General features: G+C 43.7%; 1 long non-coding RNA gene, 1 other non-coding gene and 1 pseudogene across 2 annotated transcripts; 2 read left to right on the forward strand and 1 right to left on the reverse strand.

Annotated features, from left to right (window-relative positions):
• Window positions 1-24,360, forward strand: LOC142432314 (uncharacterized). Its single transcript, XR_012780878.1, has 5 exons — window positions 1-382; window positions 3,760-3,834; window positions 4,391-4,441; window positions 6,534-6,660; window positions 8,084-24,360. It is a non-coding gene; the product is annotated as an uncharacterized LOC142432314 (long non-coding RNA).
• Window positions 6,929-7,101, forward strand: LOC142432944 (U1 spliceosomal RNA; annotated as a pseudogene).
• LOC142432887 (U7 small nuclear RNA) lies at window positions 15,148-15,209 on the reverse strand. The gene has a single exon (XR_012780984.1). It is a non-coding gene; the product is annotated as a U7 small nuclear RNA (small nuclear RNA).
• Window positions 24,361-24,645: the final 285 nt, after the last annotated feature.

Raw genomic sequence — 24,645 nt, forward strand, 5'->3', positions numbered from 1 at the left:
GGAATTTTGAGCGGAGAGCTGTTCGCGTCGGCCGGCGCCCGGGGCGGAGGGGCGGTGGGGGGCGCGGGCTCGCTCGGCGCGAGCGGCGAACACAGCAATTTTGGGGTTTTTCCTCTTCGGTGAAGCCCCGAGAAATCCACGCCACGCCGCCGAACAAGACCGGCAATGCCACTTCCGGTAGCCGGCCGGCTTTGTCCTTCAGGCCCGGCAACCGGAAGCGCCCGGGACGGGCCTTTCTCGTGGAAGGACCCGAGTGGGCAGCCCTCCTGGGAACGGCTTTCCCGGCGTGGGATCGTGGCCGCGGACGCCCCGGAGGGACGTGCTCCTCGGTCACGGCCGTGGTCCGCTCTGTGAACGTCTTGCTGCGGCAGAAATCCACGTTGTGAGCAGGCGGAAGCACTCTGAAAGGGTTTGGGGGTTGGGGTCGCTTTTGGGGGGAGGGGCGGGCCTCGGGGCGGGAGGGGGGGCTTGGTGATTGGATGGACGCAGCCCGGACTTCTGGATTCCAGAAGGGACGTGGTTGAGTGAGCCAGCTTTAGGGGAGGGGCGGGGCTGGGCAAAAAGACGACCACTCAAAATGGCAAAAAGGCATTTATTAAACGTGCAACGCCTGCCTGCAGGTGAGGCGGGACCCAGTGGTCTCCAACGGGGACGCTCCATAGAGACTGGAAGCCTCTTCGTCCGACCTTGGAAGGGCTGTTAGCTCCGTGTTTCTTTTTATTTTTTAATCATTTTATTAGGGGCTCATGCAACTCTTTTCTCACAATCCATACATACATCAATGTGTAAAGCACATTTGTACATTCATTGCCCTCAACGTTCTCAAAACATTGGCTTAAGCCCCTGGCATCAGCTCCTCGTTTTTCCCCTCCCCGCTCCTCCCTTCCTCAGGAACCCTTGATAATTTATAAATGATTACTTTGTCATATCTTGCCCTGTCCGACGTCTCCCTTCACCCACTTTCCTGTTGTCCAACCCCCAGGGAGGAGGTTATATGTAGACCCTTGTAATCGGTCCCCCTTTTCCACCCCACCCTCAGTCAGTATGTGTTTCTTGGGCACAGTGCGCAGCCCAATGGTTTTGATGGAGCGAGAGTTAGCCAGCTGTTCGTCCAATGGTGGAGATGAGCAGGATTGGGCTCGAGCTTCCTTAAAAAAAAAAAAGGAAATGTCACAGCTCTTCCTTTTGCAACTTGGTAAGTTTCGGTAGACATCCATCTAGGGAGAGAAGGGCATTTTCAATCGCAATGAATCCTGAGACGTTAGGGAGCAATCTCTGTCCTCCTGTTCTCTGTGAACCGTGCCTTCTTTGTCGCCTAATGGAGACCGTGTATTAACACTAACGTGTTGATCATTACCTGGAGCCTGGTGCACAGAGGTTCCGTGTTGTCATTGAATTTTTACCCCGTGTAAGACTGCTGTTTTCCTCTGTAAAGGGCTTGAAGAAGTAAGCTGAGAATCTGGGGACTCCAACAGGCCTATTGTGCCTTTGGCTGAAACAATGAGCATCCTGGACCTTATATGCAACTTATTCACCTCTGCACAGTTTTTCACCTCTTTTCTGGTCCATGTATTTTTCAGTGGATTGCATTCAGAATGCAGCCATTGGAGTTTGAAAGTCAAAACGAAGTCTGTCACTAGAGTGTGGTGGAGTTGGCGCGTGCACAGTTCTTTTAATCTCACTTTGAATCCCGGGTTAGTGCTGGAGAGGCCATTTCAGATATATTCTCTCTTGGAATGGATATAAACTCATACTGAAACTGTGGGATATGTTGGAGCTACTCTGTGTTTCTCTAAGACTGCAATTCTTTATCAGAGTAGAAAGCTTAGTGTTTTTTAGATGCTACAGCCGTCATGAGTAGCCCTGTGCACCTATCTTAATCATATTTAATCATATTAATCATGTCTGGTCTTCAGAGATAGGGGAGTTTGTGATATGGAAAAAACAACGGAGGCTTAGATTATAGTTCTCCAGAGGGTTACTTTATAATGTCACATTGTCCTCATCCTGTGAGTGTCTGTTAATCTCCCCTGGAGATACCGATTTCTCCATATACTGTGTGCTTCCCGAGTGACATTGATCGTAACCACCAGCCCTTCCTTAGTATACAGTATGTAGTATGGGTGTGTTTAGCCAGGAGCAGAGACTGATGCAGTTCTGTTGGTGGGTGTGGATAAGTACCATATATACTTGAGTATAAGCCGGTCTGATCATCGGCCAAGGCACCTAATTCTACCACAAAAATTGCCTTAAAAGTGTGCTGAAAAAAGCTCAGCTTATACATGAGTATATACAGTATCCAAAATCCCAGAGTTCTGGGTGGGGAATGCTTTGTTGCATTTCTGGGTCCTGAAGGGAATCCAGGTCTTCCTTGCATATCAAGGTATGTTTGATTTGTTTGGTAGCTGAATACAACCCAAAAGGAGACCGTGTGGCTCCTTGGTTAAATTCTCAGCTAGTCCCAGCAAGTCCGTGGTTTCAAACGCCCTGACACTCCAAAGGACAGAAATGGGGTGGGCTATCATAATATATGGCATTGGAAACCCTCTGGGCCCCCTTTATTGTTTCCAACAGCACTGCTGTGAGTCTGAATAGACTCAGAGGCAGTGAGTAAGTTCAGGAGCCACTCCAGGTGCTAGTGACGCAGGAACAAGATGGGCAGGCTTGATGCCTGTGGATCTTCTGTGCTTTGGTTTGTTGGTGGGTCGGGCTGGAAGTGAGTATGTTGCTGATTTGAGATCCCTGGGGGACTGTAGGGATTTGATCGTATGTGGGTTTTCTGGAGGAGTCTTTCGGGGTGAGTGCAAAGTGTTTGGTAAACAATGTGTTGGCCTTTACCCAACAAGTGGCTCCTCAGGGGAAAGGTGTGCCAGTCAGCTTCTGTAAAATGTATGTCCTTGCAGTCTGTACGGGACAGTATCCTAGAAATTTTGGTGATTTTGGTGGTGGGCCAACTCTCAAAAGATGCTCTTTTCACCCCCCTGAACTATGCTTTTCCACGATGCCCTGATGACACAGTCAATAAGCACTAGTCTCCTTATCCCAAGATGCACGGTTTATACCGGTCCTCGGTTCGAGAGATGAGGCTGTGTGCTCTGATTCTGGTTTGTGGCGACAGAAGCTCCAAAGGGCAGTTGTGCTCAGTCTGATGGGTTGCTGTGAGTCTCAGTTGACTTGAGTCCAGTGACTGGGTGTCTTGGGCAGAAATGAGACCTACCCAGGCAGTGCACACGCAATTAGACTCAACTACCACTTTTTGAAAAGTGGGTAGTTCAAATTCACACACAGGCGGCTTGGAAGGTAAGCCTGGCCTTCAGGTACTGAGACATCAGGAACTGGAGAACTTTTGGAGCACTTCTTGCTCAGATCTGAAATTAGAATTGACTCCACGGGACTTCACACCAGCAACCAGGTGAACCGAAGTGATTTCTGGGTAGTATATCTGAGCTCATTCTGAGAATGGCATGACCTTCTAAAACTGCATCTTAGACCAAATGAGTGGAGGACTGTGACAAGATCAGGTGACATACACATGGTGACACTGGTAGGTTATCTTTGTAGAAGTCCCAGTGACTAGGATTGGCTCATTTCAAACCCCCAAATGTCTCTAAGTACTAGGACTTGGGGAGTAGAACACAAGTGGAACTTTCAGCCTAGTGAGACAGGCTTGTTTCTTCATGACCTGATTGGTCTGTTGGACGTTTCAGAGTCTCTTTCTCCAAAGGCATTGAGCTGTATTCTGTGTTCTCTTTGGCTCAGGTCGCAGAAGCTGATCCGGGACCTGGAAATGGAACCTGAGATGTAGAAACCAACCGGCACAGTCAAGTTTGGCAGGTAAAAAGGAGTGTTCCAGGGAACAGATTTGAATCAAGGTGGAAGCCCCAGAGCCACCTCAGCCTGGCCTCAGCTCTGTGAGTGACAGCTGAGGAGGGTGAGAGGACGAGAAGAGGCCTGAGCGTAGAGCCCACACAAAGGATCTACAACTGTAGACAACTTTACAACTAGGGTTTTAAGAAGTCACCACAGGTAACAGAATTCCATCTGGAAAGGAAATCAATTCCAAGTGTTCCCGTCAAGCAATCTGAAGTAGTCATTTGACTTAATTTAGACCATCACATTGCCTGGCCCTTTCTGTCCAAGAAGAGCAGACCTTTGAGAAGATTTTATCTTTAGAGACAAGAGACTGTGGAAACCATGAAACAAGGACTCAGAGCTGGAAGGGCAAAGTTGAGAGTTGCTGTGGGTCTGTAGAACTCCAAGTTGAGGAGGAGTGGACAGGAGGCCACAGCTGAGTCAATTGACTGCTTCCTTGTAGCCCAAGCTAGACAAGCTCCTGTGGGGGCATCGTGGGTGGTGTCCACTCTCGCAGCTGCTGTGTGTTTTTTCGTAGATTTGTCTTCTACGTCTACTGACTGGCTCCTGGAGGAGAAGGAGAAGCATGGTAAGTTTTAGAACGACCTCAGTTGTTGAGGTTCATGCCCTTGGCTCCTCTCCAACCCAATGTGTCCCCATGGACAACAGATGGAAATACTGCCCAGCCCTTGCCCACATCCTCTCGATGGTTGAGTTTGATCCTAATGTTGCAACCACTTAGTCCGCCTGTCTTTTCTAGCGTTTCAAAAAATTTCTCTCGGTGACCTTTTACATTGCCAATCCTGATGCCTTTGAAACAGCGTTGGAACGCACCGTGAGCTGTGCAGGTAGAAGGTGGAGAGTCTGCTTCCGAAAGATCGATGGCCTCTGAATCCCCTCTGCATCATGGAAACACTGAGTCCAGACGGACGACACAGCCATGGTTCGGTTGCTCGTTGTGATTTCCACAGACTAAGTTGTCTGTGTACAACGGTAACTGGATAACTGAGGGCAACCACAGGGCGAGCCCTTTCGGAGGGGGTGATAGCAAAAGGAAACGGAGCTGATAGGAGGCTGTGCTCCAGCAGTAACTCGGCGTCCAGCAGTAGCCCCTGTCCCCCACAGATACACATAGCACACACGCAGCCCAACCAGAGTGCTACAGCTGTCTGTAAATGCCCTCCCTCCACTTGAATTTTCTTTTGTCTCGTGTAATGTGGTTTATATTTTATGGGCTTCTGCTCTGCATGGTTTGAAGGGTTGAGAACTTTATTTGGAAAGATTAAACTTCAGAAAGATAGTGAATATCCAGATCCCATGGAATCTCCTGAATTCTTTAGCTTAATTCTTCACAGGTCCCTCTGTTCCTTCCCACCTTTCTGTATAGTGGAAGTTTCCTTCCATCTTCTCCTTGAAATCCTCACCATTTCCTGATACCTGGCACAGGTCCCATTCCAGGATGCCTTCCCATTCTTTGGAGCCCAACCTATATGCTCCCCTGCTGGAATCCCTCCATTACGAATCCTGTGAAATGTACTTCTTTGACTATACTGCCTAATGGTATTAGGAAGAAAAGCCTGGGTGCTGGTCCAGGATTATTCTGTGGGGATATAAAGTGCAAGGTCAGTAATTCGAATTCACCAGTGGCTGGGTGGGAGAAAAATGAAGCTTCCTAGTGCAATAAGGATTTACAGTGTAGGAAACCTATCGGGGCTGTTATACCCAGTTTTATTGGCATTTAATCCACTTATCACACAATGCAATAGTTCAGTCATAACAATTGTACTATCATCACCGCTATTGATTTTAGAGCATATCCCCCCACCCCTAGTTGTCATAGGAGCTGTATAATCATAATCAGTTCTAGAGACCGCTCCCTCCCCCAACCTCCATTGTTTGCTTTCTGAAACCCCTCACCCTGCCTAATGTTGTTCGGGGAAAAGCCTTGTCCAAGGTTGTACTTTGGGTATTTAAGCACCGGTGCAGCAGTTCGAATTCACCAGTGAGCGTGTAGGAGGAGTTCTAAAATGTCTAAGAAGGATTTTCAGTCTTAGAAATCCCCACCTCTACCTCCCCTGTAAACCTTTACATCAGTTCTTACCTTTATGCCTCTATTCTTTCTGTGCTCGGCCTATTGGAAAATCCAACCAAAACCAGAAAAAAATGAAGTGGTAAGGATAAAATTATAATAATCTCAAGAAAGAAATATAAATAGTGGATGAGAAAGAAAAGACCAGGGAAGAATTTTTTTTTTTTTTTTTTGTGGAATACGCAAAAAAATAAAGAAAAGCTCCCACCTAGAAGAATTTCGTGAGGTTATGCCAGCAGCTTAATCAGGCTAGGTACGCTGCAGATGGGTTTGGGGCTCCCACTGCCCTTCATAGCCTTCTACAAATTGGGTGTTTTGTTTTATTTTTTTAACGTTGTAAGAGTCATTGAAAAATCAATTCCCTGTGACCTCACACACATTCCAGACCCAGGATGAGGTTTGCGCATCATTGCTCCCATAGATGTTGCCCCAGGGCCGTGGTCCAGCCATGTGCAACAGAATCGCTGTGGAGAACTGTGTTCTCTGAAAGGCTTAGATGACCTCCTGGAGATCCTGACGCTCCAGACCCATGTCTAAAACTCATTTTACTGAGAAAGCTGATGTGGGTTCCATGTTCATTGGTTCATTTTAGGAACCTGTTACATTGGAGGACGTCACCATCGTCTTCACCGAGGCAGAATGGGAGAGACTGAGCTCTGAGCAGAAGAATCTGTACAAAGTGGTCATGCTGGAGACTTACGGGAATCTGCTTTCATTGGGTGAGGATGTGTCTCTCTTCATTCCCTCCTTTAATTCCGTAGATTATTATTGATCATCTGTGTGCCCTTAAAGCCCTGAAAGGTTGAAGGTTTGAAACCCCGAGCTACTGTATGGGAAGACATTCTGGAAATGCTCTTCCCTAAAGATTGACAGCCACAGAATCGATGGGCCATTCTACAAAGTCTTCTAGGACTTCCGTGGGGGCACAATCTAGTTTGTTTCTTTTAAGTGTATGATCAAAGGGTTTCTTTAAAAAGTTATCAGGTCATACTTACCTGGCAGGGGAGATACCATGATCACGAAGGTGGTTTTCCCAGGGCGAGGCTTATCCATTGCACTCCGGATGTGCTGACCCCTGCGATTTCCCCAAATGTGGGAAACTCGACTGCATAATTTGTGGTAGTGGGGGAAAAAAAAAAAAAAAGTTATCAGGTCACCATGCAAGTTATTAATGCTCAAGGTGTAGCTGTTTTCTTAGGATGTGTTGCAAAGTTTTCCAGGCCTATTAGTAAATGTCCAATGCACATACCATTCTGTGGTGCGTCTCAAAGGAAGGGGGCTTCCCCTCACCTAATAACTAACCTCGCTATTGCAGTTGTTAACTGAGGTTGAGTTATTTCCGACTCACAGAAATAACCCCGCCTAGTCACGTACCATTGATACTCCATCAAAGAAAGTCTTATTTAATGAGATGACTCAGCAAGAGCATTGTCTGGGCAAAGAAGTATTTTTGAGTGAAGCATAAGGTGACCAGATTTTAACATTGGTACAGCGGGACACCGTTCATAAAACTCATATCCTGGTGAAATAGCCACTTGGCAGCCGGAAACCATATACCCTAGCTTGTCGTACATTCCTTCCAAAAATCAGGACTTTTTAAAACTCCGCAGGATGCGGGAAAAATTGTTAAAAATCGGGACGTTTGGTCATCTTAGGAAGCATCATAAGCAGTTTCTGCTAAAGCTCTCCCTGCTTTTCTCTAAAGCAGGTGTTGACATTCTTTGGCCCTCAGAGAGAAAACTGAGAAACTACCTTGAGAAGCCAACACACACTGCGCTTAGGGATTTCAGTAGAAAGTAGAGTCAATCAGATTGGAAAATAAAAGCATTGTTGAGAAACAAGTTGTTTTTCTAAGTTAATTTGCAGTGTGGCATGTGATCATTGTTGTTGGCTCTCAAGTGAAGTCTGGCCCATGTTGACCACATGGGCCTCTTCATAAAGTTTTCTAAGCAGTGGCCTAATGATATCAGATGTTCAGGCCTGTCTTCAGAACTAGTTCCCATTCAGCTAGGTATGTTTCCCGTTATCTGTTTGTCCTACCCAGGCACTCCTGCAGTCAGAGGCTGTGTGTCATGAGAGAAGGCGCACAGTCCAGGCATGGCCAACTCATGGCAGTTCTAATGAAAAACTTTCTCTCCGCAGCAGAAACAAATCAAGAAATGTGCTCCTATTCCTCCTGGCTTTTACATATCCCTTGTCAGCAAGTCCTCAGCCAACATCTGCTTCAGGTGGCCCAAGACTTGTGTGGTGAACATCACTTCCATTCCAAGGGTTTCAGCTTAGGGCCTCAGAAGCGACCAGAGCCGCAAGATTCTGGTCAGAATTGCCGTAGTGAAAACCCGGAAAGTCAGGAGAGAGACGTCACCCCTGAAGGCTTGTATGTGTGTCCAGTGAGCAGAGAGACTTTAATGGAACCCTATTGCCCAACTGAGGAAGACTCCGCAAGTTCTAGAGAGAGCCACACCAGAGTAGGTGTGGAGCCTAACTCATGGCCAACGATTTCAGCTTTGCAGACAGAGAGAGTCTTGAAGGGATTGGAACCCTCCAGGTTTGGAGCAGTCAACCATGGAGAGCACGGACCAGACTGTGCCTACAGCGAGAAAATCAACACACTGCAGACGTCCGTGCTTCACGAGAAACCCCATGTATGCCAGGAGTGTGGGCGAGCGTTTATTTACAAAGTATATCTCACCCAACACCAAAGGGTACACTCCGAGGAAAAGCCCCATGTGTGCACGGTGTGTGGGCGAGCCTATAAATGGAAGTCAAAATTACTTCACCACCAGAAAACACACACTGGGGAAAAGCCGCATGTGTGCCAGGAGTGTGGACGAGCTTTTAAAGAGAATGCAGATCTCACCAGACACCAAAAAATACACTCTAGCGACAAGCCATATGTGTGCCACGAATGTGGGCGACCCTACAGCAGGGAGTCGGATCTCCTCCTCCACCAGAGGACACACTCTGGGGAGAAGCCACATGTGTGCCAGGAGTGTGGGCGAGCCTATAAATGGAACTCCGAACTCATTAAACATCAGAAAACACACACCGGGGAAAAGCCCCATGTGTGCAATCTGTGTGGGCGAGCCTATAAATGGAAGTCACAATTCATTCACCACCAGAAAAAACACAATGGGGAAAAGCCACACGTGTGCAGCGAGTGTGGGCGAGCCTTTCTTTTTAAGTCAGAGCTTATCATGCACCAGAAACGACACTCTGGGGAAAAGTCCCATGTTTGCAAGGAGTGTGGGCGAGCCTTTTTTTGGCAGTCAAATCTCATTCACCATCAGAAAACACACACTGGGGAAAAGCCACACGTGTGCAAGGAGTGTGGGCGAGCCTTTGTTTTGAAGTCGCAGCTTACCACACACCAGAAAAGACACACTGGGGAAAGAACACACGTGTGTCAGGAGTGTGGGCGAGCCTTTCTTTTTAAGTCAGATCTTAACATGCACCAGAAAAGACACTCTGGGGAGAAAACACATGTGTGCCAGGTGTGTGGGCGAGCCTTTTTTTGGAAGTCAAATCTCATTCACCACCAGAAAAGACACACTGGGGAAACGCCACCTGTGTGGGAGGACTGTGGACAATCCTTTATTTTGGAGTCACATCTTATCACCCACCAGACCCCCCACACAGTAGAAAAACGCTATGTGTGCAAGGAGTGTGGGCAAGCTTACAAGTGGAAGTCATCGCTCCTTGAACACCAGAGGAGACACTCTGGGGAAAACCCATATATGTGCAAGGAGTGTGGGTGTACCTTCAAGTGGAAATCAGGTCTCCGTAAACACCAGAAAACACACACTGGGGAAAAGCCATCTGTGTGCATGTAATGTGGGCAAACTATTTGACAGTTACAGCCCCTCACACATCAGAAAAGACTTGGGGACAGTCATGTATGAAAGGAGTGGGCGAGCATTGAGGCAGAAGTAAAATCTTTGTGACTACCAGAGGATCCCCTCGTGGGTAAAACCACATGTGAAGCCAAATGGTATCATTTTCATTATTAGCAAGCTGCCTCTTGTGGGCCACGCATAGCTCATATTTGTATCATTCTAGCCACTCATTTGGTAGAAGTCTCAAAGATTCCTAGAAAGTCACTCAATATCTACCTTTAGGAATGCACAACAAAAATTTCCTGAAAGTTCCAAAAGGCTGGTGGAAGTGTTTCCTAACATTCTTGAGCACAAAGTACATGTGTGTGAACAATATCTTAAAATGCATGTTTTAAGTACCTTGGAGTTGGTTGTAACTCATAACTAACTTGATGGGCAACAGAAAGAAACACCACCCAGACTTCCTGAGTCCTCACAGTTGTTCTGTGTTTGAAGCCAAGGTTGCAACCACTGTGTCATGGGTTCAACTCTATTTGGGAGTCCCTGTTTTATACCATACATGATGTCCTCCACAGACCTGTGTTTCCTGATAACATGTCCAACTTGCATGAGGTGAAATCTGGCATCTCTTCCCTACATTGAGGATTCTGGCTGTACTTGGAAGACATATTCCGGGAAACCTGTGATGTGGATATTCTGTCCCATAGTCCTTTCAATTAAAAAGGCCACACAAGAAAAAAACTATAAAATACATAATGAATTATGTAATACATTCCCTTAAGATCTCCTTTTCATATGACTTCCCCTTATTCCTACATAAAACATGAAGGTTAAAGGGATCAATGCAACTCCAAATAGGATTCATGGAGGAATTAGTATTTTGCAGTTTTCTTTGAACTCGTGGGAAACTTGAAGCATACAATGATAAATGGAAAAACTGCAAAGTTGATGGAAATTTCAGTGAGTGTCATCTTGCTCTTAATACATTAACAAGGAACTTTCAGGAAACCAGGCTGGGTTCAGCAGAATGTAGAACAGGGCAACATTGCTGGTGATGTGAGCTAGATTTTGTGCCTATGTGGTTGGCCTTCTCTAGATGTTCTAATGCTGAAAGAGGTGTATTGATAACTTCAATTACTGTGTACTCATTTTCTTTCAATTGATCAATATTCCTTTCTACGTTTGTGCTGTTGTTGAAGGCATATGTATTTATGATACGTTTTGTTTGTAAATTGGCCCTTTTATAACTGTGATATATGTGTTTATCTCCTAGCAGGTTTTATACTTACACCTACTTTGTCTGAAACAGATTTGTCCCTCTGCTGTCTTTTGGTTGATAGTATTTTATCCATCTCATGTCAGTCCACCTATTTGTTGGCTTGGGTCTATGGAATGTCTCAGGGAAATTACATATAGTTGGATGATGCTTTTGAGCCCATTCTAATACTCTCTTTCCTGTGGGACATTTAGTTTATGACCATTGAAATTATTGATAAGGAGTGACTTAGGTCCAAAGAAAGTGGCTCAGTCTTTTTCCTTTTCTATTACTGCTTTTGTGTTTTGATGACTTATTCCTTTTGTGTACATGCTATGTCAGTTGGAACCCTGTAGAGAAGAAATCTCTGAGACGTATATGTATATATACACACATATGTATATATGTAGAGAGTTAGAATAAGTAATGGCTCACCAATACTGAAGGAGGAGACCTCACATTGTCTGGGGTCACTCCTGAAAAAGAGACCACCGATCTTGAGGCTATACAACAGCAGTTCACAACCAATGGGTCGCAACCCCTTTGGAGGTCAAATGACCCTTTCACGGGGGTCGCCCAATTTATAACCAGTAGTAAACTTACAGTTAAGAAGTAGCAACGGGAAAAAAAAAAAGTAGCAACGAAAATAATTTTATGGTTGTGGGGATCACCACAACATGAGGAACCGTATTAAAGGACCATGGCATTAGGAAGGTTGAGAATATGCAGTGATGTTGTGTACTATATAACACCAAGACAAGGCTGGAGCAAAACAGTAGACACAGGAATGGAAGGAGAACCTTGCCAGAAAATCAAGCTAAGACCAGGGGAGAGAAGCATCTACATCCTGTAGGAGACATTGATCGTTCTGTTGGTGAATATGGTGGGTCATTGGGGAAAGAGTAGCTGCACATCTGGATTTGTAGGGGGGGTGTTAATGATCCAGATTTTATGTTCCTGGATAGACACTGAATATGTTTCTAACTAATCCTCAGTGAAATACACCATGAACTAAGCACAATGACAACCTTGGATCCTGACCTTGAGGGCAACATGGTACAACCCAAGGTCTACACCAGAAGGATTTCACATAGAGGAACTTGCAGAATGAACAGTGCCCTGCCGAGGACTGAGGACTTGGCATTCGAATGAGAGAAGAAGAGACGTGACCGCCCCAGCCCTGTGGAAGTGGCAGTCATCGAACCTCAAGGGAACCCCTGGTTTGGGTGTTTGTCCAATGGAAAAGGACCCAGGATTACCATATATTTAGGACATCCTTTCCCCCCTTGCAGGGACATAGCTGTTTTGAGCTGTTGGGTAGAGATTTGAACTTGGAAGAACTGATCCAGGAAACTTCCCCCTGGCACTTATCCCCATGCCTAGGGTAAAACGGCACAATCGAATGGGAGATCAAACTGTGTGGAGCAACAACTCGGGTTGCGGCTGACTGTGGAAATGTATTTGCATAGACTCATACCTACAGAGTCCACAGTGAGGTCTCATTGGAAAGGTTGATGTTGTAATGCAAATCACCTTACACCACAGGGTTGATTGGCAAGGATTTACTTTCATATTCCAATGGGTTTTTGTTTTCCCGTCTATATTTTGTCTTGTTGTCTGCTAGTTGGTTTGTCATAATCACAAACACCACAGTAAACCTGAGGCATGCATATCCTGCGGACAAGCAGGTGGATTCTTAGCCCCAGCTTAATTATGGATAAACACTTGAGGCTCTGGAGGAGGAGAATCTTTGCACTTGTGAGTTGGAAATGAAACCCAGTCGTTCTAACTAAAGTTATCTCTCCCACAGTGTCCCCACTCAATACTGCCAATCTTAAGATTATTGCAAGCTTATGGTTGCTTCCTGTACACTTAAAGGTTATCTACATGAAAGTGATCTGTGTGAAGGTTTTCTGCCATTGAGAGCAATCAGACCCTATTGTCTGCCCCACCCTTTGTTCAACCCACTCCCTTCTGATAAGGAGCACAGATTGTTCACCTGGAAAGAGCTCAGGGACCCCTAACTAGTCAGCTCAGGGATGACCAGGGTTAAGCCGCCATCTTAACTTAGGACCTGCCCATCCTTTAGTTAGGCCTTCCTGTTACATGTATGCCCTAGTACCTCCCCTTTTTATTAGGTGTATGACCTGAATACATGCCCTCCTGTTAACCTACGTGTATTACTTAGCTTGCGTGCCCAGTGATTATATAAACCTGTTGGAGAATACACTCACACACAACCCCCCTGGTTCCAGCATCCAAGAAAGAGGTAAGTCCTTGCATGTCTTTTCTGCTATTGATTTAATTTACACTTCAATTGCACAAATGCCCCTTAGGACCCATTCAGTTTTGGAGACTGGTCCCCCACAAATAGAAATTTTCTTTGAACAACTGGAGAAGACAAAGGAAAATATTACAATGAATTTTTGAAAGGCCCAGAGTTAGAAAACGAAAAGGAAGAACATGCTCAGCATATCTCAAATTGAAACAAACATTTCAAAAGCCTTGTATTGCAATATTGAAAGATTCCGTGGGCACAATACTGAAACATGTAGGAAGCATCAAAAGAGAATAAAAAAACAGTGTAAGCAAAATAATTGACATCCAAACATTGTGAGAGGTAGCACATGACCAAGAACCAATGATACTGAAGGCAGAAGTCCAAGGTGTGCTGAAAACAGGCTCCAGGAATTTCTGTGATACCATTTAAAGTTACAACAAGGTGGTGTAGCTCTGGAAGCACTCGTGTACCCAAAGAACTATGGAGACTGGTCAAGTGACTCGAAGAGATCCATGCTTATAGGCAGAATGCACAAAGAATGGAGCAATACCACTGATAGTACATGCAAGTAAAATTTTGCTAACACTTCTGCAAGTGTAGCCGGAGAGCAACAAAGTTTTGCTAGAAATTCAGGCCGCATCCAGAAGAGAACATATGAATGTTGATGTCTTTTGAACTGTGTCAGGAAACAGAAACTGCTAGAAAGATGTCTCCTTGTGTTTACTATGCAAAGTCATCTGACTGTGTGGACCAAACCCAACTATGGATGGCCTTGAGAAGGAAAGCAATACTGGAACACTTCATTGTAATCATGGGGAATGTGAACATGGGTCAAGAGGCAATTATGGGAGCTGAACAAGGGAATCAGGTAAGGTGTGCCACCTGAGTTGTATCTTCTCACTCAGTCTGTATGTTGAAGAAAAGCAGAGAATTTGGATTACAGAAAAAAATATGAAAAAAAATTTAATGGTATCAAAATTGGAGAAAGGAGGGCTCAAGTGGAAAGGGTTTTGGAATGATGGCAGCATATGTACAAGTGTGTTTAATACAGTTGAATGATGGATTCTTAAGATTTATAAGACACACACCGGCCGCCAATAAAATGAATAGTTAAAAGTTTTTTTTTTAATTGGAGAAAGGCTTAGTATCAAGCTGTGATTGTGAACGTGTGCAGGACTTGGAGTACTTGCTGATGAAGAGCAACTGCAGCTTTTGGGATGGATTTCAACTCAATGTAGAGAAAACAAGGTTCCTGAACCCTGGACCAACAAATCACGTGATAAACAGAAAAGATTGAGGCTATCAAAGGATTTCCTCTTGCTTGGAACCACAATCCATTCGCATGGAAGCAGCCGTCAGGAAATCAAACCAACCATTGCATGTGGCCAACTTCTGCACAAGACCTCTGTAAGGTGTTGGAGAGCAAGGGTGTGACATTGAGGGCTATGTTGCATCTGGCCCCAAAATTGCATTTCCAATCGCCATCATACACATGTGCAAGTTGCATATTAAGTCAGGACGCCGAATGAAGAATGGGTGCATTTGATTTATTGTGCCTGTGAAGACAAATTACCACAGCCTGCCAAAAGAACAACCTCTGCGCTTAAGTCATTACATTTGCCTATCCAATATCCCTTTTTTTTCCCACAGAATCATTGTTTTGATGATTGCATTGAGTAACCTCGTGTCTTTTACCTTCTATAAGCTCTAATTTTATGCCTTTTCATAGCAGTTTACATCATTCAATCTGCTAAGTCCTTGGATCATTGAAGCAAGTGATACCATGTTCAACTGGATCCAGTAAAGGTTTTTTTTTTACTTTTTTCTGGTGTGTGGGGGTTTTCCTGGAAAACCAGAAAACCTGCTAGACAAATTCTAAAAGAGCTGTTAACGTTTATCATTTTATTGGGGGCTTATACAGGTCTTATGACAATCCATACATAAACACCCATTTGTCAAACATTTGTACATATGTTACGATAATTTTCAAAACATTTTCTACTTGAGCATTTAGTATCAACTCCTCTATTTTTACCCATCCTCCCTCATGAACCCTTGATAATTTATAAATTAATATTTTTCATGTCTTATACTGACCAGTGTCTCCCTTCACCCACTTCTCTGTTGTCTGGAGGATTATAGGTAGATAATTGTGATCAGTTCCACCTTTCTCCCTCCACCTTCCCCTTACCCTCCTGGTATCTACTGTCATTATTGGTCCTGAGGGGTTTATCTGTCATAGACTCCCTGTGTTGCAAGCTCTTAACTCTACCAGTGTACATGCTCTTGTCTAGCTGGATTTGTACAGTAGAATCGGGGTCATGATATTGGGGGGAGGGCGGGAGCATTAAAGAACTAGAGGAAAGTTGAATGTTTCGTCAGTGCTGTACTGCACCCTGACTGGCTTGCCTCTTCTTTGTGTCTACTCTGTTTGTGTCCCTCCCTATTTTCAATACTCTGTATTCCCTGCGCCAAAGTTCTCAGGTTTGCCTCAATTCCCTTATTGATGACCCTAGCTGTTTGTGGGTTCATGGAGTGAGGTAAGGCTCTTGCTTCATTTTTCTGCATATAGGTATCTTTTTTTTCCAGCACCACTTGTTGAAGAGGGTGTCTGCTTCCCATTTGATATTTTTTGAGCCCTTATCGAAGATCATTTGTATGCTGATTATCTTCTGGGCTCAGTTCTTTTCCATTGGTCTGTGTCTGTCATTATACCAATAACCACGTTTTGACCACTGTGGCTGTATCAGGTGCTAAAGTCAGGTAAACCAAACCCTCCCATTCTATCCTTGAGGAGTTCTCTGCTAATTATGGGCTTTTCCCCTCTCCATATGAAGTTGTTAATCAGTTTTTCCATTTCTTTGAAGAACGATGTTATTTATATTGGAATAGCATTGAAATCGTATAGTGCCTTGAGCAGAACTGACATCTTTACTATATTGAGGTTTCTGATTTCATGAGTATGGGATGTTCTTCAATTTGTTGAGGTCACTCTTGGTTTCTTGTAATAGTGTTCTGTAGTTTTCCTCGTACAAATTTTTGGCTTTTTTAGTCAGGTATATCCTAGTTATTTCACAATTGATGTTAGCCAAAAGGCTGAGAAGTGATCCCTAGATATTTCAATATGTGCTTTGCTATTGTGAAAGGTACTGCCTTTTTTATCCCTCCTTCCGTGGTCTTGTTTGATGTGTATGATTTTTATCCCTTCTTCCGTAGTCTTGTTCGATGTGTATAGTAGTCTGATAGACTTCTGTTTGTTAATCTTGTATCCTGTCACTTTGCCATATTTCTCTATTGCTTCCAGCATGCCCCTTGTGGAGCTTTTGTCATTTTCCATAAATAAAATCTTATCATCTGCAAATAATTTCTCTTCCTTCACCAGGTGAATACCTTTGATGTCCTTTCTTTGCCTTATGTTGTTAGCTAGGACTTTCAGTATGGTGGTTAATAAGATTAGAGACATGGTGCATCCTTGTCTGGTTCCCTTTTTCAGTGGGATTTTCATCTTTTCTCCATTCGCTGCCACTTTTGATGTTGGTTTTTCATATATGCCTTGTTTTATATTGTGGAATGAATGGATGTTGTCGAATGCTTTTTCCACATCTATCAATAGTTATCATGTGGTTCTTAAAATTTTTCATGTCAATGTGTAAATAATACTAATGGTCTTTCATATGTTGAACCATCCCTGTAACCCTGGTATGAATCCCACTTGGTAATGGTGAATTATTTTGTTTTACATACTTTTGTATTTATTAGCTAGGATTTTTGCATCGATGTTCTTAGGGATATTGTTCTGTAATTCTCAATTCTTTTGGGATCCTTGCCCACTCTAGGTATCAGAGTTATACTACGTTCATAGAAAGAGTTCAGGAGTTTGCCATCTTTTTCTTTGTACTGGAAGAATTTATGTAGATTTGGTGTCAATTCTTCCTTGAATGCTTGGTAGAATTCCCCTGTGAAGTCATCTGACCCTGGGGATTTTTTTATTGGTAATCCCTTGATAATCTTGTCTGTTTCTTCTATTGCTCAGGGTCTGGAGATTCTTGACACCCATTTGGGATAGTTTAAGGAGGGATTGTTTTTCCAAGTATTTGTCCATGTCTTCCAAGTTGTTGAATTCATTTGAAGTACAGGCCTTTGGAATACTGTGTAATTATCCTTTTGATCTCATTAGGGTCTGTTGTAATGTCTCCTTTTCATCACCTCATCCTTGCTATTGAAATTTGTTCCTTCCTTTCTTTGGTTAGGTTTTCCAGCAGTCTGTTGATTCTGTTAATACTTTCAGAGAACCGACTTGTAGGTGCATTAATTTTTGTCATGGTTTTCTTGTTTTCCCTCATAATTTTTATTATTTTTCTTTTACTATTAGTAGGATTGTCCTATTTACTCTGCTCTAATTGCTGTGTTTGTGTCAGCATATCATGTCTCTCTTCCTGTTTCATGTGTTCATATATTGCTATTGAACTTCCCCTGATAACTGCCTTTGCTGTGTCCCAAAAGTTTTGGTTTGTTGTATTCTCATTCTTGTTTGTTTCTAGCAACTTCCTAGTTTCCTCTCTGATCTGGGCCAGTACCCACTACTTGTGCAATAGAAAGTTATTCATCCTCCAATTATTTTCCCTTGTTTTCTTAATTGTTCTATATTTCGTTTTCAGCCTTGTGGCATAGTAGTTGAAGAGAGAAGTCTGTATGATCTCTATGTTTCAATTTACATAGGTTTGACTTGTGTCCCAGCATATGGTCTATCTTCAAGTATGCCATGTGGATTTGAAAAGAATGAATATTTTTCCATTTGGATTGAGAACTCTGAAAATTTCAATCCAATTTCAATTCAAAAAGTTCAATTTCAAGTTGTCTAGTTGTAATGTTTAGACCTGTAGCAACCTTGTTAAGCTTCTTTCCCTGTGATCTATCTTTCTCAGAGTGGTGTATTAAAGTCACCTACAATGATTGTTGAGCCTGTGATTTATTTTTGGAGCATTTGATTAGTGAATTTTGCTGGTTTCATTGGGCGAGTATATATTATGCTTACTGGTTTTAGGTCTACTATGCCCTTAAGCATTATCTAGTGCCCCTCCTTATCCCTTGTTATGGCTTGCATCTTGAGATCAATTTTGTCCGAGATTAGGATTGCAACCCCTTGCTTGGTTTTTTAAAATCATTTTACTGGGGGCTTGTACAATGCTTAACACAATCCATACATATATCCATTGTGTCAAGCACATTTGTCCATTTGTTGCCATCATCCTAAAAATATTTGCTTTCTACTTGAGCACTTGGTATCAGGTCTTCATTTTCCCCTTCCCTCCCTGCTTCCCCCTCCGTCATGAACCCTTGATAATTTAAAAATTATTATTTTGTCATATCTTACACTGTCCAACTGTGGGAACAGGTCCAGCCCGGAGGGGAGCAAGGGAGACGGAGTCTGTGTGCACACAGACTCTGGAGACCAGGCTCTGATGGTGCAGATCTATTTTATTGTCTTTCAGCAGTTTATATAGCGCGCATAAGCCAATCAAATGTTACCATGCTTACTTCCTTGTTCTAAAATTTATCCTTATATGGTTATGAAATTCCGCTAATGAGGAAGAGGCTGCAGGCTTTGGCCAGGGGAACGGAGAGGAATGCGGAAGTTTACAGAGCATGGTAGTTCTCGGAGGCATTTTGTCTCATTTGTTTGCTGGGAGCCATTTTACAGAGAAACGGTTTGCCATTTCTCAGGCCCGCTGAGCAACATTCTGTGCTTACTACGCTGTTCCTCTGCAGTCTAACTCCACAGCCATTACCCCCCAGATTCCTCCTTTTCCTTTAACTCAAGGCTTAATAAATGTTTTAGTCATAGCCATTCTTGCGCATAAGCGCAGGAAACATTCCTACAGTAATGTACAGAAAGTAAGCAAAGTGCAAAGCGCAAATATAAGACTACTGGGAGAAAACCCATGATAAGAACTTACTGTGCACATCAGAAAAAAAGGGAATTCAAGGTATTTTATATATTTAAAATCTCTACTCTTGTTTTTACACGAACAATTTCTTCAGACATTTGTTGCAGAAGACCAATAATAGTTTGATTCCATGTTAGATGCAAATACTGTTGTTGAACAATTAAGGCCTGTGTTGAATTTAAATGAGTTTGGTATTGGGTTAAACATACCTGAATACTGCTGGTCACAGGTTACATGTATTAACTGCCACAAATTTTCCACATCTTTAGAAACAAGCCCAATTTGATGCTGTAGTGAGGATAAGCCTGCTTGTAACAAGGTATTTACATGTTACTGCGTAGACAAGCTTGAGCTGTACTAAAAAATTGTAAGTATGTGCGGTTTGTATTGACTGTTGGAGAGCCACAACCATGGTGGCCGTGGCCGTAGCTGCTGCACAGTTCTGGCCACAATTACTACCGAAATTCCAAGATCTCTTTTATCAAGATGCATTAAAGAATAAGTTTGTCTTTAAATCTCCTTGCCATCTTTCAGTAGCATTCACCAGGAACCATAACAGAGATGGAAAATGAACTAGGGAGGCTACTAAGCCATAACACCAATTCCAACAAGAGCCAATTGTACAATTAAGCAATGAACAATTCATTTAAAAAGGGGGAAGTTCTGATCCTGCTGAGAGTATGTGGGAACCAGCTAAGTATATCCAAAGGGTAGCCAAAGTATGAGACCAAAAATCTTCAGTGGTATTTTGAACCTTAGCCGTTTTGTTTTTTTCCAAAATAATTTCCTTCTTCATAACACTTGTTCTCAGTGGGGATTGTAGAGGGTGTTTGTGTTGCACCCAGTGCTGCACCTGTATTACACTGTGGATGGCAGAGTAAGTAAGACCATTAAGTAACAAAAGGCCTGTAATCTAAGTAAGAAAAGGAACCACACAAGAATGGTAGTCCCCAAACTGAAAAAGGCTCCCAACCAGCGTCCTGCTCAGCTGGATTGCAGGCGCTAAAAGAAGGAGGCATAAGGGGATGGGGGCGTATGATTAAAACCAAAATCGGCCCCAAAAATGGACATCTTGGCCCACTTTGTGGGGAGAAGATGTAAACAAACATCCCTGAGACTAGACTGTCACGAAAACCCCAGCTTTCACAAAGTACACAATTTCTGGTTATGCTATTCTTTGACGATGGTTCTGTTAGCTCCATTCACTGGGTTGCACCAGTCCTTTTCATGAGGGGCAAAATTATCTGTTTGTACATCACTGAGCACAACAAATTGTCCAGGGCAATCAGACACATTTAAGCTGGAACCCCATAAAAATAGTCATTTGACAAAGGAAACACATCTGCAGAGGATGCCCAATAACTGTTGTTCAAAGGAACATATTCTCTCCCATGGTGCCATTGGTAGAAAAGGTCATTGGTATCCTGGACCGCCAAGTAACTGAAGCAAGAACTGGGGGGTGCTGTACTGCCGCCCATTGGAAGGGCGAGGCGTGCACCACTTGTGAATTGGCAGTAATAATGGCACACATTAACAAAAATAAGGTATATGGTCCAATCTGCTATCAGGAGACATTGCTTGAGTCGCTAGGGCCTTCAGTGCCCCCCACGTTACTGGCGGTTGTTGGTTAGGGCCTCTGTGATGATGTCTGCATGAACGCTGTGGTCCTCCCGGTGTTCAGGGGTTTGTTGACGGTGGCCCTCCTTCGTCAGGCTCATCCTCACTCAGCGACAGGCTCTCCATTGCTGTGTGCAGAGGATCCATCTGTGTAGGGTCACACCAGCCGGCCACGCACCCAAATTGGCTTTTCTGCTCGTTCTGGAAAGACACAAGCAAAAACGCTCCCTTGGGTTAGCATAGGATCAGGGCCCTTCCATTGATTGATCCTTCCATTTGACCAAAGGTAATGAAGTTGTTCATGACAACATTGAGCCACAATGCTTGTAAGCTGGGGTAAAGCGTTGTTTGTTAAATTTTTATAAAATTCAATGTAAATAATGCCACTGTTAACTTCTCCTGTGGTCTTTTTCCTCCTATGTGGTCCACGCTTTCCAATTGTTTTTTAAGAACTGCATGAGCACGCTCAACAATACTTTGTCCTTGCGGATTATGCGGAATACCTGTAGTATGCGAAATGTTCCAAGAAGCGCAAAATGAAGCAAAAGAGGACCTAGTGTAAGCCAGCCCGTGATCAGTTTTCATAGTACAGGGAATGCCCATCACAAGCATGACAGTTTCGACTGCAGAAATCACTGCTGCTGCATTTTCTTTAGACAAGGCCGAAGCAAAAATATATGAAGAAAGTGGAACTATAATTTGCAAATTTTAAACAGCCAAATTGGGGAATATACATTACACCCACTTGCCAAAGGACATTAGGGCAGAGCCCACGGGGATTTACACCTATGGGTTGGAGGGGGCCCAACGGGAGTAAAGGTTGTAAGTAGAACAAGTGCGAGCCAAATGTTTACATGTTGCCTTAGATAACCCTGGGAATAGATGCTACAAGGCCTCAACCAAATGGTGGCGCTGAGTGTGCATACAGTGAGCTAACTTTTAATAAGTGGACACCACTCGTTTGTTGTTCTGATGGCCCACAGACAAGGGATTGGGCAACATTTGATGGGAGCGAATATGCTGCACCTCGACAGGCGATTTCTCTGTCCAACAACAATTGCAGGGAGGTCGTTTTGGCATGGAGAGCATCTGGGATAGCTTAATGACCGCAAATGGAAGGTTAAGAACATTGACAGTACACTGGCTAGCAGAAAAAACATCGACGGGGTTAGGAAAATTACGCAAAAGGGCCAATCATTCTCCATTCTGCACAGACCCACAGAACTCAAGACGTATAAATAACATGAGGATTTTCTTGGGTTTTTATTGTGTAATCAGTGAGATTTAGAAGAATCAATAAATGCCAATGATGCATGTGGGATAGGCTTAGTTGCCAAAATCCGTTTGTGTCCCATTGAGAAACAAGGAAGGGTGGGTAAAATTTTGTGCTTGGGGTAATGATTATCACTTTGTCCCTGATAAGTAGACAACCCTAATTGTGCCGAAGGGAACTCATCCAATGCCCAAGCAACCAAATCTTTAGCTAGTGAGAGCACCAACGCATCAGCCCCCTTGCCAAGGAGATGCTGCGCAGTCTTCAATATCTTTCTTGCCATAATAAAAACATTGTTCAAAAAAGGGGCTTCAGTGGGGGAGGTGGAGTAAGCCATATGGACCCAATAGACCACTCCTGTTTCTTCCTGAAAAAGGGATCCTATGGGAAATCCTTTCCTTGGCAGCACCGAGCTAGTAAAAGTGCCTCCGGTCGGTAAGGAAAGAGTGCCACCTCATTCAACGCCTGATTAATTATTTGCAGGGCCTCTCGGGCTTCTGGAGAAATGTTAATACTCTCCTCTGGTCGTTAAGGGCCTTTAAGCAGAGAAAATGAAGGTGAACATTGTTGAGTGGTAACATGTAAAGCCGGGCGAATTCATGCTATGTGGCCCAAGAATTGCTGCAGAGACGCCAAAGTAGGGGCAGAAGGAAAAGATAAATGGAGCTTAGCAGTTTACCGGTTAAGTAGTGTACAAGAAATAAACAAGGCTCTTGGTTTTGAATTTTTTCCTCTGCAATACAAAGTCCTCGAAAATGTAATTCCATTGTGATATTTCTAGGAAGGACTGTAGGACAACAGGGCGGGCTTTCATGCCCTATTAGGATGGCATCCACAAGTGGGTGAGGTGACCTCGAGAGGGACATTCTGCTAATGCCTGCCAAACATATAGGTGACGTGGTCGGGCTATTTTTCATGCCCTATTCGGATGGCATCCACAGTGGGTGAGGCAACATCGAGAGGGACATTCTGCTAATGCCTGCCAAACATATAGGTGACATGTGGTCGGGCTATTTTTCATGCCCTGGGGCAAGAATTTCCACTGAAATCTCGTAATTGTAGCACAATTAATAGAAGGGATCGAAAAATGCAAATTTTTCCTTATCCTGGTCATGTAAGGGTAGAGAGAAAACAGTCTTGTGTATCAATTGTAATTTCATATAAAGTCATAGGCAATGCAGACAGACCAGGCCGGGTGGTACTCATGGATTTTATAATTGCATTAATAGCACGTAAATCATGCAAAAAAAAAATGAAACTTGTCAGGTTTCTTTTTGGTAACAAAAACAGGAGAATTCCAGGGGCTAACTGATGGTTCTATAAGGCCTTGATTTAACTGCTCCTGGACCAACTGATGTAATATGGCTCGCTTTTCATGAGTCATTGGCCACTGATCCACCCAAATGGGATTTTCGGAACGCCATGAGAGCTTTATAGGAAATGGGATCCCTTTGGGGCAGCAGCCATTAGAATTGGGGTGATGATCTGTTTTTAGTTGTACACCCATGTGGTGCAGTACATCACGACCCTACAAATTGTTAGGGATATTTTCCAGAACTAGGGGTGGAAATGCCCCGGATGGCCTTTCTTGTCTGTCCAACTGAGGGGGATGGGTGACTTGCCAAGAAGTAATCTGACCGCCAATTCCTCTAATGGGCGGTCCTGCAGGACGATTCCATGAGTGGGAGCTGCTTCTTTCTGGATGCAAGTAACTTGCGCTTCGGTGTCAACTGTTCCTTTATAAGGCTTCCCGTCTATGTCAAGAGTCATGTGCGCTTAATGAAGGCCTAGTAGGCTACTCCAAAGGACTTGTGAAAAACCCCGTCAATGAATCTTCCTTCAGTCCATCCAATCATGCCCCTCCACCCACACCTGCATCTGCGGCTCCTCCGCCTCCTTCATCTGCCCCAGTTTTCCCTCCTCTTATAATCCCTCTCCAGTCATCTCCTTAGCCCCTCTAGCTCCTTCTGACTCCTCTTACCTGCCATTTTTGATCCAGTATTGTCAGGATAGCCAGCCTCTAACAAATCATCATGTGTCCAGTAGGCGCAATTGTACAGCAATAATAAGTCAAGATGATAGTAAAGTCATAGAGAGTAAGGGAGATAGGAGAGAGTAAAGTGAAGTTGCCATGTTTCCCCAAAAATAAGACAGTGTCTTATATTAATTTTTGCTCCCAAAGATGTGCTAGGTCTTATTTTAGGGGATGTCTTATTTTTCCATGAAGAAGAATACAGTACACATTTATTGTTGAACAACAAAAAAGGAAATTTATTACCTATATACGATATGGTAGTAGTTGTCATTACAAACCAGCGTAACCAGACAAACTATGAATCCTACAGTATCAAGAATTTCTTGTTACTACCATTATTTCCATGTACAACAATCTATGGTACATTTACTCATTTATTCAATGACAGTCATGTCATCTTCTGGAACATCATAACAATCCAAACCCTTATTTTCGGGGGATGCCTTATATTTCAGTGAG

The sequence above is a fragment of the Tenrec ecaudatus genome, chromosome 18, assembly GCF_050624435.1.
Source record: "Tenrec ecaudatus isolate mTenEca1 chromosome 18, mTenEca1.hap1, whole genome shotgun sequence".
Classification (NCBI taxonomy): Eukaryota; Metazoa; Chordata; class Mammalia; order Afrosoricida; family Tenrecidae; genus Tenrec; species Tenrec ecaudatus.